This window comes from Camelina sativa, chromosome 12 (genome assembly GCF_000633955.1).
Source record: "Camelina sativa cultivar DH55 chromosome 12, Cs, whole genome shotgun sequence".
NCBI classification, from domain to species: domain Eukaryota; kingdom Viridiplantae; phylum Streptophyta; class Magnoliopsida; order Brassicales; family Brassicaceae; genus Camelina; species Camelina sativa.
This window is the reverse complement of record NC_025696.1, coordinates 24,829,042-24,837,976: the sequence shown is the minus strand read 5'-3', so window position 1 is coordinate 24,837,976 and position 8,935 is coordinate 24,829,042. Positions and strand designations below refer to the sequence as shown.

Sequence of the window (8,935 nt, the reverse complement as noted above, 5' to 3'; positions counted from 1 at the left end):
GTCAGCATGCTGAGATAACGAGAATGGACTCCCACATCCGCAGCCACTGGCTGCCGCTCCTCCGCCACCACTGGTGGCACTACCTGAGCCTGCNGCACCGGTACCGCTGGTGGTAACCGTGCTAACACCTCTGCTAGCAAAGCCGCAACGTCAGTACTAGGGACTCCACCCGCTGGTGGTAACCGTGCTAACACCTCTGCTAGCAAAGCATCAACACCGCCCCCTCCTGCCACACTCACGGAATCCCCCGGAACATCCTGCGACTCGCCTACACCCTCAGCTGTCACTCTCTGGTCCTTGGTCTCACTAACCACTGGGACTCTGTCCCTACCACGACCGCGTCCGCGCCCACGACCACGTCCGCGTCCACGACCTCGACCAGCCACAGCCTTATCTCTAACCATCTGCACTACCATGAACAGAAGGCTAAGCAAACAATTTCTATTATAACACAGAAACATAAACTCACCGTGGAATCACACACTCGGCTCGAAGAGGATGTTCTAGGACTCCATGCCACACACAATTGACTAACTCACATAATCAATCAAGACATGCAATCCCAAACATCTACAACAGAAACCTAGTGAACCCAAACCTAGAACCGTAAGGGCTCTGATACCAAAATGAAACGACNAACCTAGAACCGTAAGGGCTTTGATACCAAAATGAAAGGACCAACCTTTTTTCTAATAAATAATAAATAATATATATATATAAATAAATTACAACTAGTGGTCCCATACCCACTAGCCACCTAACCACATTCACAATCAACAGCGTAGTAACAAAACCAATATCCAATAATAAACCAATAATAATCCAATAACAATCCAATATCATAGCATAAGCAATATCCAAATACCAAACAAAAAGAAACAGGAAACCAGCAACCTAGCAATGTTTCTAATGACTCAACTCTAGCAACCTAGCAATGTCAGACAACATCCAATCGAGTCCCTAGAACATCCTCCTCTTCGTTGCCTTGATTCCACAATCACACTTTGCCTTTACCTGCACCACAAACACAAATTGAGATGCATGAGTATTTGATAAACACTCAGTGAGGCAATCCTCCCATCTACTGGGCTATACACACAAGCAACAATGATTCCAAAGTTCCAAAACAAGCAACAAACAAACACACAAACCAGGAAATCAAACATCGTCTCGCTGGAAGGGAGGTGTCGACCGACACCAGCCTAGTGTCGACCGATACTGGCTCAATGTTGTCGACCGACACTACCCCACAGTGTCGATCGATGCCCAATTTGCTGGTGTCGACCGACACCAAGTGGTATCGATCGACACTCCCTCTGCAACTGCGATCCGCGCGAAGTCGAGAGTCGAATCTCGCTCCCAAATCTCCTCCAAATCGTCCAATACTCAAAACCCAAGCCTTATACCGCCATAGGAACCTGTATCAACCAATCCCAGCAAGAAAAACACACAAACAAGCAAGAACAAGCAAGAACAAGGGAATCAAAGGCTTATATTAGCCATGGTCATGCACTCACCTCTCTGCAGAAAGATTCTGACCAATAAGAACAAATTCCCTCACTCCTAGCAAGCTTCTAGCACCTTCCTAGCCTTAGATCTCCCAAGAACAGCAAGGAATCTCACCAATCTCTCTCAAAAGCTCAAGAACCAACTCTCTCTTTTGTTTTTTTCTCTAAAAACGGCGAAACAACAACAAAACACAACCCTAGGTCGTTTTCCCCCTTTTACAACTCGATTTTAGGGATTTCCTAAACCAACCACGCAAACCGGACAATTAAAATCGAACCGACCAAACTGGCTACAACTAGTGTCGATCGACACCTCCTGTGGTGTCGATCGACACCCTCACCAAAATCTCAATACTAGGTTTGCGGGTGTTACAGTTACTGGCCTCGGAAATGTCAAGAGATTTTGTAAAGTGGAAACAATTGTTAGTTTGTTACTTTTTTTTTCATTTCTTTTTTGTTGTGATATGAAAAAGGTAGTGCAACACATTTCATATGCGGAAGTTTCCATTAGACTAGTTTAGTAAAGAAAAACTTTGCAATTTTTTTTTTTGTATATTTAACAGTTCACGAGGATTAGAAATCTTTGCATATTTTATCTATCTTACTGAAAGTTATTTATATAAGAAACTTTGTGGGCAATAGGGCAAGAAGTGTTTTTTCCTTATAACCAAAAAAAAAAAAAGCATACTATATTAATCATCAAAAGAGTGTGCAAGGTTGAAAGTTATTAAAAAAACCCCCTAATTTCTCCTACGCACTTGAAAAAAATGACAATGATGTCCGATCTTACACAGGATTTGGTAGAGAAAATATTGTCTAGGGTTCCGAAAACTTCTCTAGGAGCACTAAGATCAACTTGCAAAGGATGGAATGCTTTATCCAAAGATCGGATTCTATGTAATATAGAACCAAAGCATCAGTTTCTAGGGTTCATGGTGATATAGTGAATTGTGATGCCTGCAAGTGTACAGTGGAGATAAAGAGTGAAGAGGAGACACGTGAGGCTAAAACAAGGTGGACATTACGGAAGTGACTTGTCAACGTCACGGAAGAAAAAGTCGGCTAAATTCTCTTTGTTAACCGACGTTAGCAGAGTATGTGAGCACATGTTTAGCTCAGAGTTTTCTTTACGCAAAAATATCTGGATTTGTAAGAACTTTCTAGAACTTTCCTCATCGTTTAGCTGGTTTTTCTCCTGGGGATTCTTGCTGGTGAGATGACGTTGCTGCGTTTGTTTTGAACGTTGTATCGTTTATCATATGTTATCTTTGAATCATTTCTATTTGGTGTTGGATTATTGATTTATCGTTATCATTGGTATCAGAGCTTGTCAAACCTCGGAAACGATGGGTGTGGAGACGAGAGCACAGTTGAACAAGCAAGATCTGGGAAGCGATGGGGTTAAGGAAGGTGAAACGGAGACGATCGGAGAAACGAAAAGCTTAGTCGATTGTACTCAAGCGATCGAGCGGGCGCTTGCAGAGCAAGATAAGAAGATGGAGCGGAACATTGCTGATATGATCCAGATGATCAAGTTGATTCCTGGTCAACAAGCTTCATCAAGTTATCAACCCACTGTAGAAAAGAGTCCGATGGCAGTATCAGCGACGCTAGTTCCGTGTGGAGGAAGTTACGATCAACATCGTGGTGGAGGGTTCTCTGGCCAAGGTCACTATTTTGGCGTTACTCGCCTGGGAAAAGTGGACTTCCCCAGATTTGATAGAGATCGGTGCTCGGAGTGGATCTGTAAGGTGGAGGACTACTTTGTTTTGGAATTTACACCGGAGAGTTCCAAGGTATGAATGGCTTCTATGCACTTTGATAGCCATGCTGCTGTGTGGCATCATGCTTTAGTCCAAACACCTTTGGGTCAAGGCTTACTTCATGATTGGGTGGCATACAAGCTGTTGTTGAGGGAGAGGTTTGTAGAGGTGTTGGAGGATCCGATCACTGAGTTGAAAGCATTTCAAGAGACGGATGGGATCGTGGATTACCATCAAAGGTTTGAGCTGATCAGGACCAGGGTTTCTCTATTGGAGGACTACTTAGTGCGTGCTTATCTTGCGGGACTCCGGCTTGATACTCAGATGCACATCAGAATGTTTCAACCGCAGAATGTTCGCCAGTGTTTGGTGTTGGGATGCCTGTATGAAAAGGCTCATCCTGCGCCTAAAGGAACATCTGAAGGTGGGATACATACCAAGGTTATGAGCGGTAACAACGCAACGCATGATACTAAGCAAATCCTGCAAAACCAAGAAGGATATATGCCAAGAAGTGGTTGGTAAAGCATTTCAGAAACCAGCCAGGAAGTTTATGTCACAAGAAGAGATGAGTGATCGAAGAGCAAAAGGACTGTGTTTCCAATGTGATGAAAAATACCTGAAACATAAGAAAACGCAGGTCTTCATGATTAAAGTTGAGGAGGATGAGGAAGATTGTGTGCAGAATAATTGTCATGAGATTGTTGAGGTTGACAAAAATATGCCGAGAGTATCAATTAGTGCGGTGGCTGGTATCCCTGATTATCGCACATTGAAGGTGAGAGGAGTGCATAAGAAGAGGGTGTTGTTCATTCTGCTTGACACAGGGTCCACACATAGTTTCATGGATCCTAGAACAGCCAAGAAGCTGGAGGTAACGGTTCAGACTGCAGGGATATCCCATGTGGCTGTGGCTGTGGCTGACGGAAGTGAATTGGGGGTTCAAGGATTAGTTTTGCAGTTCAAATGGGAGTTTCAAGGTACGACATTCCAAGATGACTTTATGATCATTCCATTGGGTGGTTGTGATGTAGTACTGGGTGTACAATGGCTGGCACCACTTGGCGATACAACGTTGAACCTTCAGAAGCTTGAAATGGGATTTTGGTGGAACAAACAGAAGATTTTGCTTCATGGGATAAAACCGGGTGCAGTAAGGTCAATAAAGCGAAGAAGCTTAACAAATATGATGAGGATCAGGTGCAAGTGTCCATGATTTATGCTCAAGAGGTGATGGAGCAGGATGAAATGATGTTGTGTGTTGTAGAGATGAGTCATAAGGAAAACGAAGGTAATCCGGAGGTAAAGCAATTGAAAACGACTTTTGCAGACATTTGTAAAGAGCCCAAAGGGCTACCACCCTCCAGAGAAGAACATAACCATCGGATAGTGTTACAGACCGGCTTTGATCCTGTCAATCAACGACCTTATCGCAGTATATAAAAAGGATGAGAAAGACAGGATTCTAGAAGAGATACTGTCTACAGGAACTATCAGAGTGAGCTCCAATCAATTCTCTGCACCGGTGGTATTGGTTAAGAAGGACAATACTTGGAGGTTGTGTGTCGATTACAGGGGATTGAATGGTTTAACAATAAAGAACCAGTTTCCAATACCATTGATCGAGGATCTCATGGATGAGTTGGGAGGTTCCAAGGTGTTTTCGAAGATTGACTTAAGAGCAGGGTATCACCAAGTCAGGATGGCTCCCAAGGATGTTCATAAGACTGCTTTTAAAACACACAGTGGCCATTTTGAATATTTGGTTATGCCTTTCGGCTTGACAAACGGACCAGCCACATTTCAAGGGTTGATGAACTCAGTATTCAAAGATTTCTTGCGTAAATTTGTCCTCATTTTCTTTGACGACATACTGGTCTACAGTCTGACAATGGAGGAGCATGTTGTCCATTTGGAGAAGGTGTTTCGGGTGATGAGAGACAATAAGTTGTTTGCTAAGGATAGCAAATGTGAGTTTGCATCCCCTAAGGTCGAGTACCTGGGCCATTATATTGTTGCAGGTGGTGTTATTGACCCAAGAAAAGTTAAGGCAGTTGCAAAGTGGCCAGCTCCGACAAAATTGAAATAACTAAGAGGGTTATTGGGCTTAGCAGGGTATTACAGACGTTTTGTCATGGGTTTCAGGACCATAGCTCGTCCCTTAACCATTTTGACCAAAAAGGATGCGTTCCAGTGGTCTGAAGAAGCGTCTGCTGCATTTGCGAGCTTGAAAGAAGCATTATGTCAGGCACCAGTGCTTGCTTTGCTATTATTTGATGAACCTTTTTTGGTGGAAACCGATGCATGCACCACTGGAATAGGAGCTGTCTTGATGCAGAAAGGGCATCCACTGGCATTCATTATTCGTCATTTGAAGGACAAACAGTTGCAGTTGTCTATCTATGAAAAAGAACTCTTGGCAGTAGTATTCGCGGTACGAAAATGGCGTCACTACTTGCTTCCTAACCATTTCATTATCAAGACTGATCAACGTAGTCTCAAGTACTTATTGGAGCAACGGTTGAACACTCCCATTCAGCAGCAGTGGTTGCCCAAACTTCTGGAATTTGACTACGAAATCCAGTACAAACAAGGAAAGGATAATGTTGCAGCGGATGCTTTATCTCGAGTTGATGGTGCAGAGGTGTTACACATGGCAATGTCAGTCCTGGAATGTCATCTCCTCAAAGACATACAAGCTCATTATGAGTCAGATGTATCTCTCAAGAAAATCATTAAGGAATTAGTGGTGACTCCAGGAGCAAAGAAACATTATGCGTGGGTTCAATCAGTACTGCGAAGGAAGAATAAAATTGTTGTACCGCAAGTGGCGTTTGTGCGTGATTCAATACTGCAGTGGATGCATTGTTTGGGTGTTGGAGGTCATTCAGGCCGTGACGCTACTTACCATAAGGTGAAAAGGCTATTCTATTGGAAGGGTATGGCCATTGATATTCAAAATTATATACTGAGTTGCTCTATTTGTCAATAGTGTAAGTATGACACTGCTGCATATCCGGGATTGCTCCAACCTCTACCCATTCCTGAAGCAATTTGGATAGACCTTTCCATGGACTTCATAGATGGTCTTCCGGTTTCATCAGGCAAAACAGTGATCTTCGTGGTTGTTGACAGACTCACCAAAGCGGCTCATTTTATGGCGTTGGCTCATCCTTACACGGCAGCCTCGGTTGCTCAGGTGTTTATGGATACGGTCTACCGTCTACATGGGTGTCCAAAGTCTATTGTAACTGATCGGGACACTGTTTTCCTTAGCACATTCTGGCAAGAGCTGTTCTCTCTGCAAGGAGTTGAGTTGAAGTTTTCTAGTGCCTATCACCTTCAAAGTAATGGAGAAACAGAGGTGGTGAACAGATGTGTGGAGACTTATTTACGATGTATGTACAACGACAAGCCACACCTATGGAGCCAGTGGTTACCTCTTGCAGAATTTTGGTACAATACCAATTTTCACACTGCAACGCATATAAGTCCCTTTGAAGCAGTGTACGGTCAAGCTCCTCCAATCCACCTGCCCTACTTACCTGGAGAATATAAAGTTGTGGTTGTAGCAAGAAGTCTGCAGGAAAGGGAGAGTATGTTGTTACTTTTGAAGTTTCATTTATTAAGAGCTCAGCATCGTATGAAGCAATTTGCTGATTCTCATCGCTCGGTCAGATCATTTGAAATTGGTGATTATGTGTATCTCAAACTGTAACCATATCGCCAGGGTTCAGTGGTAATCAGGCCTAATCAGAAGCTAGCACCGAAATACTATGGCCCGTACAAAGTTGTTGATAAATGTGGTAAGGTCGCAGTTAAGCTGTTGCTTCCTGAAGGATCATTGATACATCCAGTGTTTCACGTTTCCCAGCTTAAGGCAGCAGTTGGTAATGTGCACACATCAACTCAACTACCATCTATGGTTTCTGATATCTTTGCTCGTGAACCTGTGTCAATTTTGGAGCGCAAGATGGTTAAAAGGCAAGGAAGAGCGGTTACTAAAGTGTTGGTGCAGTGGACTAATGAGACTGCAGAGGAGACGACATGGGAGTTCTTGTTTGATCTGCAACGCAAGTTTCCTGCCTTTGAACCTTGTGGTCAAGGTTCTCCGAACAGGGGAGCTTTGATATAGTGAATTGTGATGCCTGTACGTGTACAGTGGAGATGAAGAGTGAAGAGGAGGCATGTGAGGCTAAAACAAGGTGGACATTATGGAAGTGACTTGTCAACGCTACAGAAGAATAAGTCGGCTAAATTCTGTTTGTTAACCGATGTTAGCAGAGTATATGAGCACATGTTTAGCTCAGTATTTTCTTTACGCAAAAATATCTAGATTTGTAAGAACTCTCTAGAACTTTCCTCATCGTTTAGCTGGTTTCTCTCCTGGGGATTCTTGCTGGTTAGATGATGTTGCTGCGTTTGTTTTGAACGTTGTATCATTTATCATATGTTATCTTTGAATCATTTCTATTTGGTGTTGGATTATTGATTTATCGTTATCACATGGTGAAGGATTTTTAGCTTTGTTCAATGAGGTTCAATCTCCATGGAATCCTCAACGAAGACGGTGAAGAATTGGTTGACCAGTCAATAAAGGAGATTGGTATTTGAGATATCTCTAGTATGTCATTGTGATGGCTTATTGTTATGCGTCACAAGAGACAAGTCAAGGGTCATGGTTTGGAACCCGTATTTAGGACAAAACAGATGGATAAAAACCAAAAACACGACAGACGAAACCAGGTATGCTCTTGGCTGCAACAATAACAAGAATCACAAGATATTGAGGTTTTCCCATAACTACTATGAAATTTACGATTTTAAGTCTGACTCATGGAGGGTATTAAATATCATTACCAACCGGGATAGTTTATTGTTTCCCCCTGACACAACATTAAATGGAAATACTTACTGATATCTTGTGTTTTTATGAGTTTTTAAAGCTTAATTCTTCATTGTTTTGTGCATATTCATGAGCATTTAGGTTGTTTAGGCTGCATTGTGCATCAAGTTTGGTATTTCAGGTGTTGGAGTGGAGATATGCAAGGAAAGTATGCTTTGGAGCCAAATAAGTCAAAAATTTGCAAGGAAATGGAAATGAGGACAAGAAGGCCGAACAATCGACCAGCCGATCGACCAAATGGTCGATTAACGCATCACCAGATTCTCGGACTTCAGCCGATCGACCAACCAATCGACCATTTGGTCGATCAAAACACTCCCAGACTTCTCGGACTGGACCAGGACCAGAACAATCGACCAAAGCAATCGACCAAATGGTCGATCGTGACGCGAGCCGAGACTTCGGATATTTGGCCAATCGACCAAATGGTCGATCGTGAAGCAAGCTGGAATTCGGACTTCAAGGTGCGAGACTTCGGAGACTTGAGCGATCGACCAACCGATCGACCAAATGGTCGATCACGAAGGAGGACCAATCGAGCAAATGGTCGATCAAGTGGTCGATCGTGTGCCATTTTGAGACCAAAACCCGGTTTGTTCCGGTTTTCCCTGAATTGTTTAATTTTAATCCGGTTTGTTCCGGTTTAGTTTATGTTTTCCTATAAATACTCCAACCCTAATTGTGGAGACTTATCTCTTATCTTATCATTTATCTCTTGTATTAGTTTTTGTTAAGCAGCCACCTAGGGTTCTTAAGCA

At 43.0% G+C, this 8,935-nt stretch overlaps 1 pseudogene; it reads left to right on the top strand.

The window, feature by feature from the left end:
• The window catches only part of LOC109127990, a 21,980-nt pseudogene continuing 15,320 nt past the window's right edge, over positions 2,276-8,935 (top strand).